This window comes from Pipra filicauda, unplaced genomic scaffold (genome assembly GCF_003945595.2).
Source record: "Pipra filicauda isolate LSUMZ 115617 unplaced genomic scaffold, ASM394559v2 scaffold127_size2900866_pilon, whole genome shotgun sequence".
Classification (NCBI taxonomy): domain Eukaryota; kingdom Metazoa; phylum Chordata; class Aves; order Passeriformes; family Pipridae; genus Pipra; species Pipra filicauda.
In genome coordinates, this window is record NW_024103740.1 from 515,443 (window position 1) to 536,377 (window position 20,935).

At 41.3% G+C, this 20,935-nt stretch overlaps 1 protein-coding gene and 1 long non-coding RNA gene across 3 annotated transcripts in view; one reads left to right on the plus strand and one right to left on the minus strand.

The window, feature by feature from the left end:
* LOC120325012 overlaps positions 1 to 17,935 on the plus strand; it is a 101,069-nt gene extending 83,134 nt beyond the window's left edge. Inside the window, exon 3 of the long non-coding RNA XR_005566772.1 lies at positions 17,824 to 17,935. This is a non-coding gene — a long non-coding RNA (uncharacterized LOC120325012). The remainder of the gene's footprint in view (positions 1 to 17,823) is intronic.
* Positions 1 to 20,935, minus strand: part of SHISA9 (shisa family member 9) — a 170,446-nt gene that overhangs the window by 29,015 nt on the left and 120,496 nt on the right. The gene's annotated exons all lie outside the window — the stretch shown is intronic.

Consider the following 20,935-nt stretch of genomic DNA (forward strand, 5'->3'; position numbering starts at 1 on the left):
CTCATGGTAGTTTTCATTAGTTTCTTGAAACTATTGCCTTATTTCTTAAGTGAATACTGAAGTCCTGTCTTCCAAAAATGAAAAGTTGATTCTTTGAATCTTCAGATTCCAATAACTTCTAATAACTATAAATAAATAAAAAGTAGTATTTTGGAGTCCTACGTATGGTTCTCTTTTAACCTTATCTAAACCTTATCTAAGTGGGCATTTATATGAGCCACAGTAATTTGGATTGGCCCTTTATGTAAAATAATAGCTTAACACTTAGCTACTTAGTTGTGATGTGTTCCACATTGTTATTTCAATAATTTCTAGATTCAAATTATTTCCTATTTACATAATGTTGTTTTATTCAAATATATGCACAAGAGTTTCAGGGGAAAATAATTAGGCGAGACAGCATCAGGCAAATAGCTCCTTTTGAGAGAGAAAATGCCATCTTTGAGGGGGGATGGTATACCCTTAACTTCTCCCTTATATTTAGCCCATCTCATTTGCTCTAGGCCACTGAAGTGAATCTTCAAATATAATAATGCAAGTAAAGCAGAGTGAGTATATCCCAGAAGAGTAAATATAAAGCTGAGGAGCGTCCCACTGGTTTTCTCCAAGGTGGATCCCTGGGAACCCTCCAAGGTGGATCCCTGGGAACCTTCTGAGCTGACTCCCTGGGAACCCTCTGAGGTGACTCCCTGGGAACCCTCGGAGGTGACTCCCTGGGAACCCTCTGAGGTGACTCCCTGGGAACCCTCCGAGGTGACTCCCTGGGAACGCCGCGGCCTCGGCGTGTGGGTATCGGGGCACCGTGCGGGTGATGGGCTGACCAGAAGTTCCATGTCCTGTTTACAGAGCTTGGCATTCTCACCAGGAACAAAACACCCTTAGCCCCGTGGGACTGAGCAGAGGCAGCAGTGCAGGGTACAAGGCTCTCTGCTCTCCCCTCTCCCAGCACTGTCACCCCTGCAGGGCAGGGGTTTGGGTTTGAGCTCTTGCTCTGAGCTCCACACTGGCCACACTCACAATGTGCTCTGAGCTCCACACTCACAAATGTTTCCTGCTGTAGCCATCCACAGCGTTTCAGCAAGAGCTGAAATAACTGTTTAGTGCTTGGGCACTAGAGACAAAAAGAAATAGAAAATGAAAAAAATGTATTTTGAAATATACTTTCCTTGAACTTAAAAATGTGAATTTCAGAACCTGGGAAGAATTTGTGTCCAGTTTTCCCCCTGCATTATCACCCAGGTATTTACTAGGGGAAAGGTCTAATTTTATTTATTTTTTATTTTACTTCAAATTGAATTTTGCAAAGGAAATTAATATCATATTTCCAGATACCATTTAATTCCAGTATTCTAAATAATCTTAGAGAGCATTCAAAAGTATAATAAGTGACTTTAGGCTTTCATTATTTGATCTTCTCTACTGATGATGTACATACCAACCCACTGAAGGAAGTGCCAAATAGATATGAGAGTGGAGGAAAGAGAGAACAGAAAAAAAATCTTTCCATAATTAGGACACAGGCAATCCTGCATCAACAGGAACTTTATTTTCCTTTTTAACATTTCAGTAATGTCCTCATTTTATTTTGAACCTTTGGACTTAAAAGACAACTGTGATAGCTGTTATTTTAGGAACCTCTTCTGTGTAATTTCTGTGATCAATAAGGTCCCTGCACATACACTGACGTGCCACGGAAAGATGACCCAGTTCTATTTTTGCATTTTAACGGCCTTTTGTAGAGTGGCACCTCTACTGTTAAAGAAAAATTATGAACATACGTTTCAATAAATGAGAAAATCTTATTGCTTTGAAGAAGAAAATTTCAATGGCTTTTAAAAGGCTTCAGCCACCTGAACAGGAGGTTGAAACTATCCATCCAATTACAATCTTTTGACCAAAATGCAATTTTCTTCTAAATACTGGAAGCAGTTATCAAAGTAACTGCAGTAGGCTTGGCACAGGTCATGTTCCTCTGGGAATAAGGCTTAATGGGCTACATTATCATAGGCAAGTTGCTTAGTCAAGAATAGTCTTCAAGATATGCAGCTGGAAAAAGCCTTCCCTGCCCAGTGGTGGCAATCAGCAGGGGTGAGGCCTGGAAGGCTGAGCAGGTGAGCTGGTGTGCTCTGCTGTGCTCTGAGCTCCCAGGTACTGCCCTTCTCCTTTTGCTGGGTCTGTACATCAGCACTGTTGTTGTCAGTGCTGCAGCTGTTGCAGCTGGGACTGCTCTGTCTGACCAGTGTCCCAGGGATGTGTGTTCCTGGTTTGTGCTCCACTCTCTCTCCTCCTGCCCTGCCAGAGAGAAGCCTGAGACCTGCAGTTCTTGCTGCCACAGAATTGGACTGTTGGCAGGTTTCTCTTTTTTTACTGTTTATTTCTGTTCTACATTATCCTCAGTTAGACCTTCTTCTGTGTCTTCCTCCTCCCTCTAACCTGTGCAGGGAATGACTGCTTGGCTGCCTGGTGTCTTCAGCCACATCTTCTCTGAAGTTTACAGCTGTCCGTGCTACATTTCCCTGAAAAACATCTGCACTGCAGGTGTCTGTACTGTCTCAGAGAGGCAGGAACAGGATATGGATCCATGAAAGTATCTCCAGCCTAACATTTTGCCCTCTGCTTAAGCATCAATCTGCAGCAAAGAAAGTGACCTCTAGAAACTACTTGTAAATAACATTCTTTCGTACAGTCTCACAGGTAGAATGTTATTCCTTTTATGGCCTCTGTTTGCTTACTGTTCTATTCATTCTTCTCTCTTACCCGTTGCAAACTGGTGTCTTGTATATTTATAAGCTGAAGCAAAAGTATAAAAACATAGATCTGATATTTTGAAAACTCTCTTATTTACTGTGATGTTTTGATCAGTGCTCAGGTTCAGCCTTTACTTTGCTCTTGGTGAAACTAGAGTTTCACCAAGAAAACAAGAGTGGCAGAGTCAGAGAAATTTAGAACATTTCCAAAGCTCTGTCTGGACGTATTTTAGGAACACCTACTTTCATGGAGTTAGGCCAATATTTAGAAACTGAATTTCTGTGGTTCAGCGTGTCTTCTGTAGTGATACCTCAGCACTGTTTAATTTATGAATGCCCTGCTGATGAATGAGATTCACAGCACCTTTTACATCCTCAACAGAGGGCAGGTGTCAGTGTTTATTTGTGTTTCTCGTGGCCAGTGTGCCCTAAACTCAACACAGGAGCCCTGGACCTCCCTGAGCACATCTCACCCCAGTCACCTCTTTTGACCCTCCTGATGAGACCAGCTTAGTTTTGCTTTCAGAGCTGTGTTTTATAATGCCACCAGGAAGTGACAGATCAACAACCCTTTTCACAAAAACCACTGAATAAAAATGAGTTGTTAAATTAGCTCTCAGTCCCTTGCAAATGAACATGGGTTGCTTTTGCACCGAAGCCTTGGAGGTAGGGTGGTTATTATTCCACAACAGTTCCCTGAGCTCTGGTTCTGTCTTTCATTAAATCATAGGAACTTTGTTTTGAGTCTGGGATATAACCACTCTCACGGGTCTCTGTATTCCTGCAGTATTATCTTTCCTAAATGAGGCAATGTGCTAATGACTGACAGCTCTGTCTTGGGGATTTTTCTTCATTTATTTAGTTACAATCCAAACAAAAAGCTGTTGTCTACAGTCCTTTACCTCTCTGTGGGGTGAGTTGGGTGGGTTTACAGAATGTGAGAAAACTTTCAAAGCTGGACCTTTTCCCTCTTGATAAATTGGTACTCAAATAGAAACACAGGGTGTTGGGTTTCAATAATTTGTTGCAGTACCACTACATCAAATTTAAGTTCCTTTAAGAACCATGATTAGCTGATACAAAATGGGGAACTGGGACAGTTTATTTAGCAGTGATGCTAATTAACAGTGCTGTTGAACCCAAGTGCATCTTGGCATGAGAACAAGACCCAGGACAGATTTTGAATGTCTGCCCAATGCTACCTGCCTGCAGTAAAATGTGTCAGAAGGCAAGCTGAACAGGGCACACAATTTATATCCCTTTATAACACAACCTTTTTTGTCGTGTCTGTCTCCTAATTAGCCAAACTGTTGTCACCTACTGGTCTTTCACAGTGCAGTTCTTCATCTCAAAACCAAAGTAGGGGCCCAAAAGGAAAAGTAAATTTGATGCTTCTATTCTCAGACATTTCTACTTATAACCCATTACTCTGCATACATTATTTTTAATGAATTGCAGAATGCCTCTTTAGCTTTCTCAGAATGTCTTCCAAGAACAAGGCTTTGTGGACTCCTGCCAGGCACACACACGTATGATTTGTTTGCTGTCCCTTTCTTTCATTGTTGGTAGCAAAACTGTTTTGGCAGCAGCCTTCCTACACCTCCTTCAATGGTGTCTGGCTCTAAAACTCACAGAAGTCAAGGTCTCAACCTCTGCTGCCTTAGTGTCAAATACAAGCAGTGCTCAGGGCCCCTGTTTTCTGTGAACTCTCTTTTATGGCAGCTTAAATTAGCAGCCCATGAAAACTGAAATTCCGGGCACATTATCGACAGGAGCTGGGACTGTTGCATGCCTGAAAGGCTTTTGCTTTTGTTCTGAGCAAGAACCTTCCTGCTCAGCTGACTGAAGCAATGAACTCTTTCAATGTTACACAGATTATTTTGAAAACTTCCCTGTACAGTTTTATTTTTATTTATTTATTCCTGATGTGTTAAGAATTTGCCAGGCAGAAAAAGGCACAGTCCCTGCCCCGAGGGGAGCCTGCTGGAAGCTCTGATATTTGCATGCCTGTGAACTTCCTCTGTGACCAAAGGCTGTGTCCTTAACATTAATTCTGTCAGAACTATTGCTTCTCACAGCGTGTTACTGTAAATAATCTCTGTTTACAATAATGGATCATTACTCAAACGTCCCACAGAAACTCAATATGCTGTAACTGTTTTCCCTTTGTCTTTATTGTAATTTACCTCCAATGTTAATTAATGCTACCTCAGGAAAATTCCCTCTGTATTATGTATTTACAGCCAGAAATACTGGGGTTGATGGTTCCTTTTCAGTGTAACTAAAGATAAATCACATAGCAATCATTTAGTCTTCCCTTCTATATTTAATTATGGATTTTTAGACCATGCTATAATCTTCCATGTAGCATTTCTATGACCTGTTAAACAACTATGATGATTCACCCAAGGGTGATCCTTGCTGATGTGATCCCTTTGCTTGATTGGCAGAGGAACCTGCCTCGCTTTCTCCCTCTTTCCAAGGAGAAAACAAGTAGATGTTCAGTTAAACAGCAGTGGTGGACTCAGTCCAGTACCTCAGTTCCTGTTGACACCTCAGTGACCTTGTGTGCTCATGGTGAAGTCACCTAAAGACTTGCAATGTTAGCAGTACATCTGGTATATGTTTTGGAAACACTTCATATACTTCTGCCAGTGGTTTTTTGCATTTTAAGTTGCGGAATTGTTAGAATACAACAATGTTTTTTCATTTTAGCTGGTCTGTACAGACTTTATGGCAGCTAGAATTTGCTCATTGCACTGCCTGGCAGAATGGATTCGTGGATAGCTGCAAAACTAAGTATTATTATGAGGCAGTTTGTTAGGAACATTTTAGTTTTCAATGGGAATAAATGGTTGAAATGTATGGGATGATATCCTACAGCCTTGTTCCATCAAATAGTTGCAATCAAAAATCAAGTTAGACAGAACTTTATAAGCAAGGAAATAGCAATAATGTCTGCAAGAGAGAGGGTCTGCCAGCCTAACACAGCACATCCAGTACAGAGCCTTTGCACATCCAGTACAACACACACACAATGTAATTTTGTACCCAGACACTCAGATGTGTATATTGGAATCTGTGATCTTAATGCACAGAAAGCAGAGGGACAAGTAACCCCCTGTTTGATTTCAGCAGCAAGATCTTCTTGATTAAGTTCCATATCTGGCAGAATCACTTATATCCACAGAGAACCACAAATGTTTTGTTATATCCTCTAGTGCTTAGGGGAATTCACATCAAAAAGCCCCCAGATAAATGAAAAAACCTTTGAAACAGAGTTTGCCTTTCATTAAATACCCGTTGTCCTTGCAATTTAGAGTGAGCAACTGAGTAGAGAGCATTATATACACAGAAACTGGACATGGCATCAGAACAGCTTTTCTTCTGAATACTCCATGTGATTTATGTTGGAGTTAACAAATGCTCATTAATCTTAATTTATTTCAGACAAGTGCAGGAGAAAAGAGATTATTTACTTATACACTGTACATATTTCATTGCATGTTATGGATATTAATGATGCAATAGCCACACAGAACATGGAAACAAAAATTGTGTCCACCTTCTCTCCATATTTTTGTTAGGTTTTACTTAAATGTTTGCAACTCAAGTGTGTTTCCAAGCTGTAGCAAAATTCTGTGGGTTACCTGCCATCAGCATAAGATGGAGAAAGCTGTACAACTCTGAGACTATTGTCCCACAGATAAATACCATAAGATGCCTCCTTGTGTGTCAGCAGTTATTGCCTTTATTGAGACAGATTGCAAGATCTTTCACTCTTCAGATTGGAGACAGACCCAGAAGGCAGATAAATATGTGCTTAACTGCCAATTATGAATCTGTTTGGCCTTGGCAGGACTAAAAAATATAATAGGACTTTTCTGTCTCTTCTCTTTGAAGTTCAATAAGAGAAGAAGAAAGATTTTTCTATTATGTTTGATTTTATTTTTTTTTCTCATGGGTGGATGAGCACCCTTTGCCTAGCTATTTCTCTTCACAAAGTGATAGAGGCTCAAAGGGCATTTCTGTAATTTATTATACATGCATCAGTCCACTTCACTAGAGATTGGTGAAAGAAGCTGACCTTTATTACAATAAAGGGAATATAAGTGAGGAACAATTTTGATGTTGTAGGCACTGTGTCTTGTAGATAGATGTGAGTATGTATTTGTTTTAGAATGATAACAATTGTCACTTCCTGGCAAGGTTTCCTTAGAGAGTAATCCTTGTTCATAGTGATACTTGGAGTTCTTACTGTGCATTTAAAACAAAGGCTTGAGAGATTTTGTTTATCTAAAGACAGGAACACTTCAGTGTGCCCAGAGGGGGGCAACAAGGCTGGCAAAAGGGCTGGGAGGCATGTCCTGGGAGAAAAGGATAAGGACTTCAGGCTTGTTCAGTTTGGAGGAGAGAAGGCTGAGGGGTGCCCTCATTGCTCTCCACCACTTCCTGAGGAGAGGACATGGAGAGGGAGGTGCTGATCCCTTCTCCCTGGTATCCAGGGACAGGATGTGTGGGAATGGTTCAAAGCTGCACCAGGGAAGGTTCAGACAGGACATGAGGAAGTGTTTCTTTACCAAGAGGGTGTTCAAACACCGGAACAAGCTTCCTAGAGGGGTGGGCAATGCCCCAAGCCTGTCAGTGTTTAAGAGGCAGGTGGACAATGCCTTTAACAGGCTTTAATTTGGTCAGCCCTGAACTGCTCAGGCAGCTGGACTGGGTGATCACTGCACTTCCCTACCAACTGGAACAGCCTATTCTTTTAAGCCAAAAGTTAAGATAGAGACAATGAATTAAACAACTGTTTTTCAGAAGTATATTTTTGTAAGTAGACTACACATTCTATGCTTCAGGATATTAAAACATGAGGCTTTTCTGGGGAGCAGAGGTGAAAACAGGTACTGTGGTTTGTAATCAGTGAGCCACTCTGCCAGCAGCGAGGTTGCTGGCTTTTGGTTCATTTTATACCAGTTTGCTCGGGGAGCCACATTGCTCAGCCTCTGATGTCATTTTGTGTACGACACAGTAACACAAACAGTAGGAAAAGGGGGGGAGAAAGCACTACTTTGCATTTTAAATCCGAACCTGTAAAATCTCAGCTCTGTACATGTGAGTCAGAAGGGCTTCTGCATACAGATACCTCAGCAGGGCAGCTGGGTGTGCAAGGGCCCAGCACTGGAGTTCCTGCAGCCAAAGCAGCCTGTTCCCAGCTAGATCAGGGACTGCACACAACCATCTCATGCCTGCAGACACATCACTCACGTGAAGTCCTAGACCAGCTGAGGGCAAGAGGGGTCAAGAGCAGGCTTTCACCTGCAGTATTTTATTTTCCACGTGGGACCTATTTGATAAAAGCACTTGAGCACAATGTATTAAACATCTAAAGCCATCCCACACAATGGCACTCTGCAGGCAACTGAGTTCTTTCCTGGCTGAAGCCCACATATGCTCAGTCTAAGCCCTGAGGGTGGATCATTCTCATTGTGTGCAGTGGGGCTTGGAGAGAACCCCAGGTTTCAGCAGGATGGGTTACAGGAACTGCCGTTTTCGGGATTCGGCCCTTTGTAGTTCAACCTTCAACCACGCAAACTCCTTATGCAGGGAAATAGCCAAAAATTGCATGAGGCACTGGAAAACATGTTATAAAACTTTAATATATCCTCCTCCAAATAGCTGTAGTTCATACCTATTTTTAGGTAGAATTCAATTAAGCAATATCAGAGCCAATATCAACAACAGCAAATGATATGGTTGTACAAAGCCATAAGAAACAGTACCTGTTATTAATCTAAATCATTAGGTCACTTTTGTATGGTTTTGGTGTGATTGTTTCCAAAAACAGATGGAGAGAGATGTGCTAAACCTCTAAAGTTTGGGCAATTACTGTGGGTTAGCAGCAGATACATGTGAACCAGCACAACCACCCACTCCCACATTTGTAGCTGTGCAATAGTAAATGGGCATAAATGTGTTGATATATTGCAGCCAGTGATTGTATATGTGTCTGGTTCACAGAAAATCACTATTTTTACGGTGTGATGTTATAATCACAGAAAGAAATAAAATATATATATATAGAAAGAATTAAAAATACATACCCTGGAAAGATTAAGGTAAAACAAGTGGTTGTTTGGGAAGCTCAGCCATCCTCTCAAAAACAAGCCAGTTGAATTCTTGATTCGGGGTGTGATTATTTTTTTTTTTAAAATCACCAAATCTAGAAGTGTTAATAAAATGTAATAATTCTGAGCAAATAAAAAGAACCATAATTTATGATTTGTTAAATTATGAATTCACTTTTATTCCCTAAACCACTTGAAGCTAAAGGAGTCTGGGGAAAGACCTGAAGCCCTGCAGTAAAACTTAAGGCCCGTGGCTCAACTCTAATGAGTCTCAAATGAATAGTTCTGATTTCAAAACAAAGTACAACTAGAACAACCTCTTGAATGTCAACTAAATACAAGAACCATAATCCTCATGTAAGGAAAGTATTGAGTCTTAATTCTAGCTATGTAAAATTATCAAATTCAGTTGTGAGTTCATGTTTTCCTGTAGAAGTATCAGTGAGAGGAAAAATAAGCAGAAATAAATGTCTGTGGGCAATTCAGTTATAATTGCTGCTGGCATTAATGACATTTATTATTCATGTGTTTTTTCCCCACTCCTAAATAGCATAGAACATTAGTATTTTTTTTGTTCTTCAAGAAGTATAAAATGAGGACTAAAAATTTACATATTGTAAATGCATGTAAATATGTTTTTCACTTGTCCCAAGTCTTCAGAAACAGATTATTTCACAAGAGTCTCAAAGAATGCTGTTGTTTATCTCTTGGTTGTTCTTAGTGTGAAATCCATTGGGTGCTAATCCTGAACACATTAAAGCTCGTGGCATCAGGCCTGTACCCAACAATGTGATGCTCTCAGAAGAGTGGATTTGCAAAGGAATCTGATGGAGACAGGCAGCCAGCTTTCGTGGAATCTGTGCTTTGGAGCCTCAGCTAAAGCTGGTGGGAAATGCTTTGACTGGAGAGCGCTGATTTGTGCAGATCAAAGCATTACCCAGGGGCACTTTGGTTTTAACCAAAGGCCAATGAAAAAAGCACATTGGGAAAGTTTGATCAGGCTCTGCCAGTTTATCTGCCAGGCCCCTCTGTTCCTGCCCAGTGAGCTGGGGGGGAAATGAGAGCTCAGAGCTCTCCCCAGCTCCCTCATCTTCTGCCACACGTCTGAGGAGCTGCTGGGGACGTGGCTCCAGCCCTTGGCCAAGGTGGCCCTGGGATTTTGGCTTTGCAGGCTGCAGCTCCTCAGCCGTTGGCTGCCCAGCCCCACAGCTGCGTCCTGTCCGTGAGGGGCAGGACAGCCAGAGCCTCACTGCTGGACTGGCCCTTTGCAGAGAGTGCCAGAATCCTTAGTTTCCATCCAAACCAGAAGGAAACCAAATTCTGAAATTTCAAAACCCTTCCAAGCACAAAGCATAATCTGCTCTCATGACTTTGTTACTTAGTTTTAACAGTAGTAGTGTTTTTTTCTGGTAGTAACAACAACAAGGGGATGCATATTCATTTGTTACTGAGCAACAATATATATTCAGAATTTCTCTGTCTTACAACTACTATCTCTAAAACAAACCCAAAGTGTAGAACATGTTCCCCTGGAAAATGCATAAGCAGAAAAAAAAGAAAATTTGTATAAACGAAGTAGCAAAATCTCTTGAAAATCTAGTTGCAGTGGAAAAGCATCCTTCAGCAACCGACATTTTAGCAGGAAATAACTCAGCATTCTGCTGACCTTTACAAGTTTAGCCTTTATATGGGAATGAACTGTTTGAAAAATGTCTCTAATTCAGTTGTCACAAAGAGACACCAGACTTGTGGTTGATCTGTTTCATGAGCAGAGGCTTCATTTTGATTTTTTACAAGCACCAGTCTTGGTCTCATACTGTCCCCCATAGTTCTCAGCTGCCTGGTCACATCTATTTCCTCACAAACAAAAGACTGCTTGAAAAAAAATCCTGTGGACATGACTAAGATAATGAGGATGCTAATGACAAAGTAATCTTGGCAATTATTGTTGCTTTCCTGAACAAAACCAGACTCTGCTCATTTCCAGGCATCCCACTGTGCCAAGCTGGTGGAGGAAGGAGGAGCAGATGCACTGCTCATGTGCACACACCCAAACATGTAACCAGGAGTGAGAAGAACACCTTTGATCTATACGCTTATAAGCAACACCAGTGTCGACTGCTGCTCGCTGCAGTCAAGGGGATGAGATGTAATAAGAAAACATTTATTACCTATAGAGCTCAATAACAGGAGCAATCCAGACTCCAGCTGTAGCTGGTCATTATGTAATGCCACTTGCTCACCAATTTGGACTCCTTTCCAATCAAATTGAGCTCCTAATTCATGGCAGCTAGCAGGACAAAATATATTAAATTGTGACAAAGGAAGGAAACATGAGGAGTGACAGACTGTCTGATACTGTAAGCCCTCAGACCAGCCAGGCCTCTTCCAAGCAGAGAATGACAAAGATAAATATGAAAGAAACTAAATATTTCAAATCAAGTTTTACTGCTTGAAAATGTGTGAAAGGGCATGTCAGGACCCTGTTGTTATTAGAAACAAATAATGACAATAATCATCAAGAAAAAATGTCATGAGGAATATTCTAAACTAGAAAGGGATTTTCTGAATCTAGTTTTCTAGTTCTACTTATTGTCAGTTCTTTTCCAAAGAATGCTTATGTAGGTGAGAAAGTACTTTGTCTTTATAAAAACCTGTTTTTATATTTCATAAAAGAGAAAGGCATAACTGGATCATTAAACTTTATTACTTTTCTGGAGCTAATGTAACACTGCTTCTGTGGTGGCCACGCTGCAGAGGCAGCAGAGGTTGTTTACAGCTGGACTTACACGTCCTGCAGGGAGTTGCTCTGAAACAATGTGCTGTTCTGAAACACAGTGTTACACTGGGGATGGGACACAGTGAGACAGGGAGGAGTGGCACTGAATCCCCAAGTGTTGCACTTTGTCGGTAGCTCAGTCAAAGTTCCTCCCTGTTCTCCTGTTCCGTAGTGTGAAAATGCACCAACTGTGCCCCAGGGGTGAGGTTCTCTCCTGTGGATGGAGTGAACACAGAGCCCCCATGGTGAGTGGGTTTTAGCTGCACGTTGTATAAATGTTCTCAGTATATTTTGACTGGCATCCCCTGGACCAGAGCAGCTTTTCTGCCCCAGGCCCACAGGAGTCCTTTGCAGACACAGGGAGCAGTGACTGTGCTTGGATGGTTGGAAGTGAACTGCATCCTCGTGCCACAGAGCAGCCCATGGGAAAGCCCAGGAGGGCTGGGATGAACCAGCAGATGGATGTGTCGTATTTTGGCAGAATTCTGCTCCCCAGAGGCAGAGTTCTGGGGAGCAGAGCAGGGGATTACCGGGTTCCTCCTAGCCCTGGGCTATGTGGCTCCAGAGCCACTTGGATCCTCACATCCCACCACAAGCACAGCAGTGGCAGAGGGGCCTGTTCAAGGCTGGGAATCGCTCGTGGCTCACCCAGGGCATTGGGAGGGTGATTCAGTCTGCTGGAGCAAATTGGTTCAGTGATGCACAGACTGGGTGGCTGAGTGGGAAGGGAGCCAGCTGGGCTTTTTCTTCAGCTGGCGTTCACAAGAAAACGAGTGTGAGAGTTATTTTGGTGGGGTCAGAGGCACAGTAACAAGTATTGTGCCTGTTGCAGTGATGTGGAACTACATTTTGCTCAATTCCCTTCCTCCCCTTCTCTTTAAAAGGAGCAAGGGAAGGCTGGCAGAGCAGGGAGCCGTGCAGCACCACAGCAGGCAGCACAGGGAGCACAGGAGGGCTTTGGGGAAGCCCCAGAGGAGACGCTGCCCGGCCCGTGTCGGGTTCACTGGTCGTACACCACGTCCTCTGTCCCTGCCTGGCTGCCCAGCTCCAGTGGGTGCTGTGGGGAAGGAAGGAAATGCAGCTTCTCTGTGGCTGCTGGGGCACTGGGAATGCCTGCAAAGAGCAAAAGGCTCCTATGTCTCTCAGAGATCATAGTTTTGTCCTTACAAATAGCTGATAGGAGGCAGGGAAGAATTGCATTTATTTCTTCCTCATGCCGTATGTTTGAAGAAACATTGTAGAAGGGCTGATGAAAAGTACCTTTTTCTTTCTTTTTTTTTTTTCCATTTAGCTTCTTTCCCCCTTAGTGGCAGGTTTTTACACCCAGAATTGCAAGCATTCAGCTCTTCATGAAATGACCTTTCTGAAAAAGGTATAAAAATGTTTCTGAGCATAAACCAAAGCCTCTCTAATTAATACCTCAGAGAAATATTTTTATTTAATGGTTTCTTAATGCTAGTGTACTAATATTACAGTGAAATATGTTGAATTCCCTGCTACTTTGACTTGACTGATGACAAGAAAGGAAACATATTGTCACCTATCATAATCATCCCACCTAAAATGTAATTCTTTTTCCATATTTACATAATGTGCTGGTAGTCAGCACACTCCCTGATTGTTTATAACCAGTTTTTTAACAAGTTTATGATAATAATGCTTTCATCCCAGGGTTTCATCCTTATACCCAGACCCTTCAAAAATTTAGTGGTAAATTTGGGTATTACTACACCAAAGAAACGGTGGTATTTCTATTAAGTGTGAGTCTGATTGACAGGCAATTTTAGACTTAAATAAATAGGTTTTTCCATTTAAACAAAATGAGAGAACAGCTCTGTCTCTTTTTTTGCATGTCCCTTCTTGATACAATTTGAAATAGTGTAACTTGCAGTCCGAGGCCTCTGCTAAATTCAGCTGTAGGAGTTTGATTGATTTGTTAGTAACTGTGCATGGAAAGCAAGAAGATGAATTACCGTAGGAAGAACAACTCGAGCTGCCAGCCCCAAGCTGGAGAGGGGTCACCAGGGCAGCAGAGAATAGGCTTCCAAATGTTTTAGTAAAGGGAGCAGGAGAAAAAGATCAGTAGCTGATTAATCATATTACTAGTGTGTTAAGGGACATGGGCTAATAGAGAACCAAATGTTAGGAAAATATGTTTCGAGGGAAGGCCAACAGAGAAATCTGAGGAATGCACCCACTGACAATGTTGTGTAGAGAGTTAGAAGGAAACAGGAAGGAAAGAGAAGCAGATGAGAAGACAACTCATGAAGGATCCAATGAAAACCACACAAATAATGTTTTTCAAAGGTCACAGCAATAAAGGAAGAATAAAATGAGCAGGAAAATGAAAAAATAGCTCCCTGACATTGTGTTTTCTTGTGAACAGCTATCGTAGGTGTTGGGGGGTTGCTTGTAAATGACAAAAAGGCAGAGTCATCCGTGTCCTCAAATCATCATGTGTAAATTGAATAAACACTGGAAATCTGCTCTGACAATGGAGTTTCTACCTTTGACATTGGAATTTCCTAAGCCATTACTTGTCAGCTAACTTCTGGAGGCCTTTCCTTCAGGCTGGTTTCCCCTGTTCCACAGATATGAACTGGGAATGTGGAAGGCAGTAAATACCACCAAATGCAGGCAGAAGTGGCAGCCAGACATAGGGGAGAGACCCTTTAGCACATTATATATAGGAAAACTACCTTGCTGAGACTGTCCAGCATCCCTGCGCAGTTGAGACCATTCTGTTTCTGTGCAAGAGCTGAAAAACACTAATGCTGCTTCTGTCAGAGTTTCATTGGGAAGACTTAATGAACTTTGTGGTCCTACTGAAGAACAGGAGGGACTTTTTTGTTGTCAGGATGATTTATTAGTAATTGTAGCTATTAACATTTTTTAAATGTTCAGTAATTCCTTCAGTACACCTTGTAAATTAACCTTAATAAATATGTGGTAGGAAGCAGCTTATCCTGGTAATGGATATTTAATAGCATACAATAGCTGTAATTTACCAACATAACTTCTCAGCATAGTTTAACTCCTAATCAGCCCTAGGGACAGAGCTAACCCTACAGATAGTTATTTGTTTTCAAAAAGGGTACTGTGAGAAAACAGGCATGAATTTGGTTTTGCAGATTTCTGCCAGGACACGTTACAGGTGCGAGAACAATTAGCAAATGGCAAACAGAAGAGGATAAATAGATTTTCATTTTAATCTACTGCATTTATCATCTCCAAATTCACAAGTGCAACTTTGAATTTTTTTTTCCCTTTCATGCAATTTAAAAACATATCATTACTTAATTTTACTGTGTGGGCAGATTTGGACTAATGTGAATTAGAGGAGACAAGTTTCCCAGCAATTCTGTTTCTCTAACAGAGTTACAGTGCTCTAGACCAACTTTGAGTGGGGAACTGGCATGAGGCTGACATGATGATGTACCAGAGTCTGAAAGGAAGCTGTAATTTCAGAGAGAGAGATTCCTTTGGGTATCTTGCCCTCATCCCCCAAATACCTTCAAATCTGATGATGCTTGAGCTTCACTTCCCAAAATCTCTCTTGACGATTCTGGAAAACTTCTGCAGGGTAACCTCCAAAGCCAACTGGAGGTCTCCAGGAGAGAGGATGTGTTCAGAAGTAGGAAGTGCTTGGGGTAGTGCAGGTACTGAAGAAATTGTTCTAGCCATCTACAGTTACCCCTGAAGCTTATATTCAGAAGTTTCTTTCTAAGCACACTTTTTTCAACTTATTTAACTCGTTTAAACAGTCTATTGCAAAGCCTTTGTTCCTGGTGACATTTTAGTTCTTACTAAAGAAACAGACATCATGTAATTACATCACTGCTATTAATTATTAGACCTCTCACTTTTCCTGTGATTGCTACCATTTTTGGGTATGCTGTTTTAGCACCAGTGACACATCAGAAGAGAAGATGCTTTGAATGAAGTGGATAGCAGCCACATTGAGCTTCTAGGTGCTGTTGGCTTTTTCTGGTATTGCAAGGCCAAAATGTTTCAACTATATTTACTATGCAAACCCACTTAACCAATAAGCAAAGTAATAATTTTTGTCAGATTGCTTAGTAATATTACTTTATTTTTGTTTGATTCTATTTCTAGCTCCTTTAGTTATCTTTTCTGTCATCGTGTGTCTTCCACCTTAGTACTCCTACATTTCAAAGCTGCATTTCCATTGTGGTGATTTTACTTGTAATCTTCCTCTCTTTCTCTGCCCCTCACTCTCCCCTCCCCTTCCCTTTTTTCTGTGATTATTTTTCTGGCCATGCTTTGCCAGCTGTGCACAACCATTCCATTTCTGAACTGTCCATTCCATTTAAAAACACATCAATGGCAGCACATTCACTTTTGCCTTTTCTCTGCCTCATGTCAGCGAGATTCTCTTTTTTGTTGCAATTACTGAGGAGTCTAAAATAAAGTTTTCAGCCTCACACCATTATAATCATTCCCTGCCTACACTGCTTGTTACTTTGGTGTAGCTCTCTGTGATTCAGGTTTTTCCCAGAAAGCATGAAGGAAAACATTCCTTCTGCCAGCTCATTTCAAGGTTCAGGGGAACTGCCTCACCCTTAGAGAACACAGGGGTACATTCAAACAGTGTGAGGTACATTTTCAAAATGGTACTTAGGAATTACACATCTCATTAGCAAATAATTGAGATTCATTGGCACAACTCATTCGCTCCTTGAAAATGTTCCCCTGTAACATCTATATTTTGCTGAAGTTAAAAGAGGACAAACAATGTTAGAGAGCATCTTACTTTTCAGTGAAAGCATATGTATGTGCCTGGAAGCATTACCCAGCTTTAATCCTTGGGTAAATGCTCTGCCTGCCCCATTTCTGCCACCACTGGGCATGGAGTTGGTGTGGATTCCTTCTCTTGGGTCAGGAAGGCATGTTGGGGAAAAGTGTAGCTCTTCTGCCCTATACTCAGCTGTACACAAAAGGGTTTGTCCATTTTTATTGCACTGCCTGGCCCACAGCAGAAAATTAGGAAAAGTTTGAGGCTTGGAAAAGATAGGGAGCTTTCTATTGCAAAACCTGAAAACCAAACAGAAGTCCTGAGAAATTATTCCAGAAGAGAAATGTCCTTAAATATTAAAAAGGCTCACTGAACAGTGCTCTCTCATGAAGCTCCTTTTCTGTGTCTGAGCTCCTTCCATTACTGAGATTCTTCTAAAGCAATCAGAGTCAAATACTCCCCCTTCTAATATCAGGTACAGTTCTGTTGACATCCACAGTTATTTCGTATTGACCAGGATGCTGTAGTGCAAGGTTTGGTTTGCTGCATTTGTAACTAGTTCAGTGGTGGGAAATTTCCATTTTCTACCTGAGACTGCAATGGAAACACGGACTCTCCCAGCACAACCTGCTTGGTGCTCACACAGAGTGGGCTCAACTCACGGGCAGCAGCCCAAGGGATCTCAGATTCTGTTCTCACATTCATTCTGGACCATGTTTCTCTCCTTTTGGCACAGCTACGTATCAATTCCCAAGTACAGCTTGAACAGGTTCTTTGTCAATTCTGGTGTCTGTTGTATCACCCCAGAGAAATCACTTATGCATGTTGCTGGAGAGTCTTGGCTTGAACAGAGATGAGTTTCCAAGCTGGTGTCATCGTAAAGGAAAAAATAGCAGCCTTGATTCTTGCTACTATATACAGAAATATTGCAGAATGACGACAAAGATGTGCTAAACAAGAGTTTTTGCTTTTCCTTGGTCGGATGAGTGACTGTATGGGGGAGGTGTTCTATGAGTTTTTCCATTGGGAAAGGCTCTTAGGCTCATATCATTATACTTTTATACATCACTTGGTCTTAGCCAAACTAAAAAGATACATTCTTTGGAATTCCATGGGTGTGTTCTAGCACAGTGTTCCTTTATCTAAGATCAGGTTATCTTGGTTATGGAACTGGGTATGTCAATGTGTGACCAACCTTTCCATTAATACATGTTGTGTAAAACCTGCATTTTTTCTAAAATTTAACTTTTATCTTTTCAGCTTCAAACTCAGTTCAGTTTTTTTCTTACAAAGTATTTAATAAGATTCAGCATTAAACAATATGCTACCTTTTCTGAAATAAAAAACAAGCCCTTCTGGCTGTCAGAAGAGGGGAGAGTGAGAAGTATAGTTTTTTATGTGTGTGCTTATTCACAGGCCAAGACTGCAGAGGGGCAGGATGATGGCAATGTGCTTCAACCAAACCAGATTTTAAAAGAGCACAACTGTTGGATTCACTTTGGAACAGGCAGTTTATAAACCAGGTATCTCTCCTCTTTATTCTTCACTGTTTTCTCTTAAATTTGTTTTCTTTGTAAACTGTTTACCTGATTTCTCTTTACTATATGTCAAAGGGAAAGTTCTGACAAAAATCCACGTATTTTAATAGTTCTCTGTTGTATGATAGTCTGTGGGCATGTTTCTAGGGCAGGTCCACAGGCACTTTTTCAGATAACCTCTTTCTTTCTGAACCACCTAACTACTTCTGAAATGAAGCTTAATTGCTTAAGTCTGGCTGCTGCTTTATGTACTTGGATGGAAGGATGTGAAAATACTTGCTGCTTAAAAGCAAGAAGTGCCCCAGCTGACTGACCTTTGCTCCTTGTGAATCTTTTCCTACCAAAAGAGGAAAAAAGCAAACCTAGCAGCCTTCCCAGCCATTATTAATGACTTCTACAGAGGAGTAGGGGAAGCTGTGAAGATGAAAAGCCACAGGACACAAAGTGCTGCAAGCACAGGTGGGTTATGGCCCCAGTCCTCCCAGCAGGGACTGACCCACTGGTGCCATTCATCCTCCTGGCAGCCTCTGCACTGCACACGGTGAGCTCCACAAGGGCAGCTCCTTCAGCTCTGCTTCAGCTCCTGCTTGTCAGTGGCACGCTACAGTCAGGTATCTGCTAGTCTAGAAAAGCAAAGATGCTTTAATTTTTAAACCCCTGCTAAATAATTCATAAGAGCTTAAGAAGTACTTGACCAGATCAGGAAATGGTGAGCCATCCCCACCTATTCTAGACTAGAAATTATCCACAGTAGTCCAGGCTGAAAGGAGAGGAAAGCCCTGCTGCTCTTTTGGAATCTGTTATTGGCAAACATATATTTTGTGTTGGAGAGATGTGTGTCAGTATCGAAGTACCTACAGTTGTATGCTGAGTATTGGTTCCCTGAGTTAAGAAAAGTGTTTTGTGGCTTTTGCATTATTTTTAGAAAAAGTGCCTTGTTTCACAGGTAGACAGATGTGTTATCAGTTCCCCTAAGCTGAGTACAAACAAACTAGGAACACAAAAAACAGGCCCTTCTGCTGTGTCAGTGGTCAGAGGTTGATTCACAGTTTTGATCAGGCAGTGATTGTGTGGGAGAGGGATTTGTCTGCAAGGTGTTTGCACTGCTGATCTTCAGCTTCAGTGTGGCTCTGTCAGCACTCCCTCCAAGTGCCCTGGAAGCCTTCAAGCTCTGTGCTCCTATGAGCAAATATCCCCCCCTGAATCCCAGAGCAGTGCTGTTTATCTGAGTGAATATTGGCTTTTACAATTCCTAGCAGAACTTATTTCCTGAGTTATGGTTACATTACCCTTTGGTACATAACTTTACGAATGTTTTTAAGTAGCTAGACTTTAACAAAGAAATAACAATTAATATAACAGCCTACAATATGACAATTGTTTTTGAAGTTATAAAGAGTTTTCCTTCTTTACTGGAGAAATGGATGGACAGGAGGAACAGTATTGTTGGAGCTAAAGCTTTTTTTTGCAGAATGTTCTATGCTTATGTGCTTGAATTAATGGCTGCATTTTTTTATGATCACCTTTCTTTTTATCAGTTGAATTAGGAAAAGCACAAAAATATCACATATGTTACTTTATGGGCATCTCTTGTATTTTGTTGTCACTTTTGCCATATATATATATAGATAGATATATAGATATATATATCTATCTATATATATATAGATATGTATTTATGTAGTGTTTTTCCAGCTAACACAGAATCAACACTCCTGCTCCAACAGAGCCCAAATCTGAAAAATCTTGTTGTTACCTTGTTAACCACCTGCACTCCCTAAAGGTGCATTAACAAAGGAGTCCTTTGGAATAGTGATTTTGTTAATGCATAGTAACTGCTTTAAGCAAGACATTAATATTTTCTTTTTCATGTCATTTTTAAAGAAAAGTACAGAACAGCAAAGTGCTACAACTTGTTAAAGATACACCGGTGTTTTAGTGTGTTTTGATATCACCACAGTTGAAAAGCAAAAGAAGCTTAGATATAATGCTTGTTTCATTGAAACTTCCTCAGGAAAAAAAAAAAAAACACATTAATTTATAATTAAGAGAAGGCTGTGGCAAGTTTTAAGTGCTTTTAAGAACTATTTTTTCTTTTTTGAGTGAAAAAATTTATGTCAGTAAAGAATCATATCTCATGCTCACAGTTATAGAGGGGTTTTACTGGCTGCATAGGTCCAGAGGTGTGAAACAGGCCAGAGTTCATGGGCCTGATGTCAAAAGCAAACATGTAATCCTGCAAATTCTTGTGATTAGAGTACTTCCCATACATATCCCTCTACCACAATAAGGGTTTCTTCTGAGAAATATGTATCAAAGAGTGTCATTGCAGTGCTACTCCTTTCTGTGCTGCTCCAACCAAAGCAAGGTAGAACAAACTGTTCTCAAGATTCCCAAGGAGCAGAAATTACCTCCCTGGCCAGTCCATATTGTTACATCCCAAAGGGAATGTGTGAAGTAGAACAACTTGCCTGGTGTTCCCCCCCAAAAAGGACAAACATGAAACACCTACTGGGGATCTCTAGGAGGTGGAATTAGGGAGGCAGAACACTCAGCTCTCCAAGGAAGGAAAAACCAACTGCTTCAGTAAACCTATATTTACTATAGTGAGAAATGTTAATCACAATTAAATAAATCCCCCAAAAGTTACCATCCAATTAAAAACAACCCTCCCCTGTCACTAGTCTAGTGGATAATTATACAATTAGAAATGTTGGAAATGTCATTACTGGAATTAGATGAGGGAAATTTCACGTAATGGAATAAGAGTGTCCCTGGGGTCAGTGGCTGGGGGTATCTGGGTGGGGCCCCTGTCCCTGCTCTGTGTCCCTCCAAACATTGCTGGGCACCAGGGGAGAGCCCCGTGGGCAGGGCCAGGGTTCCATCCCCACACACATTGCATGGCTTTACTCCAGGGCATGAATTGGATTTGCTAGCATGGGTGTCTTGTGAGAAATAGTGCACTGCCACTCTACAAATCTGAGTCAAGT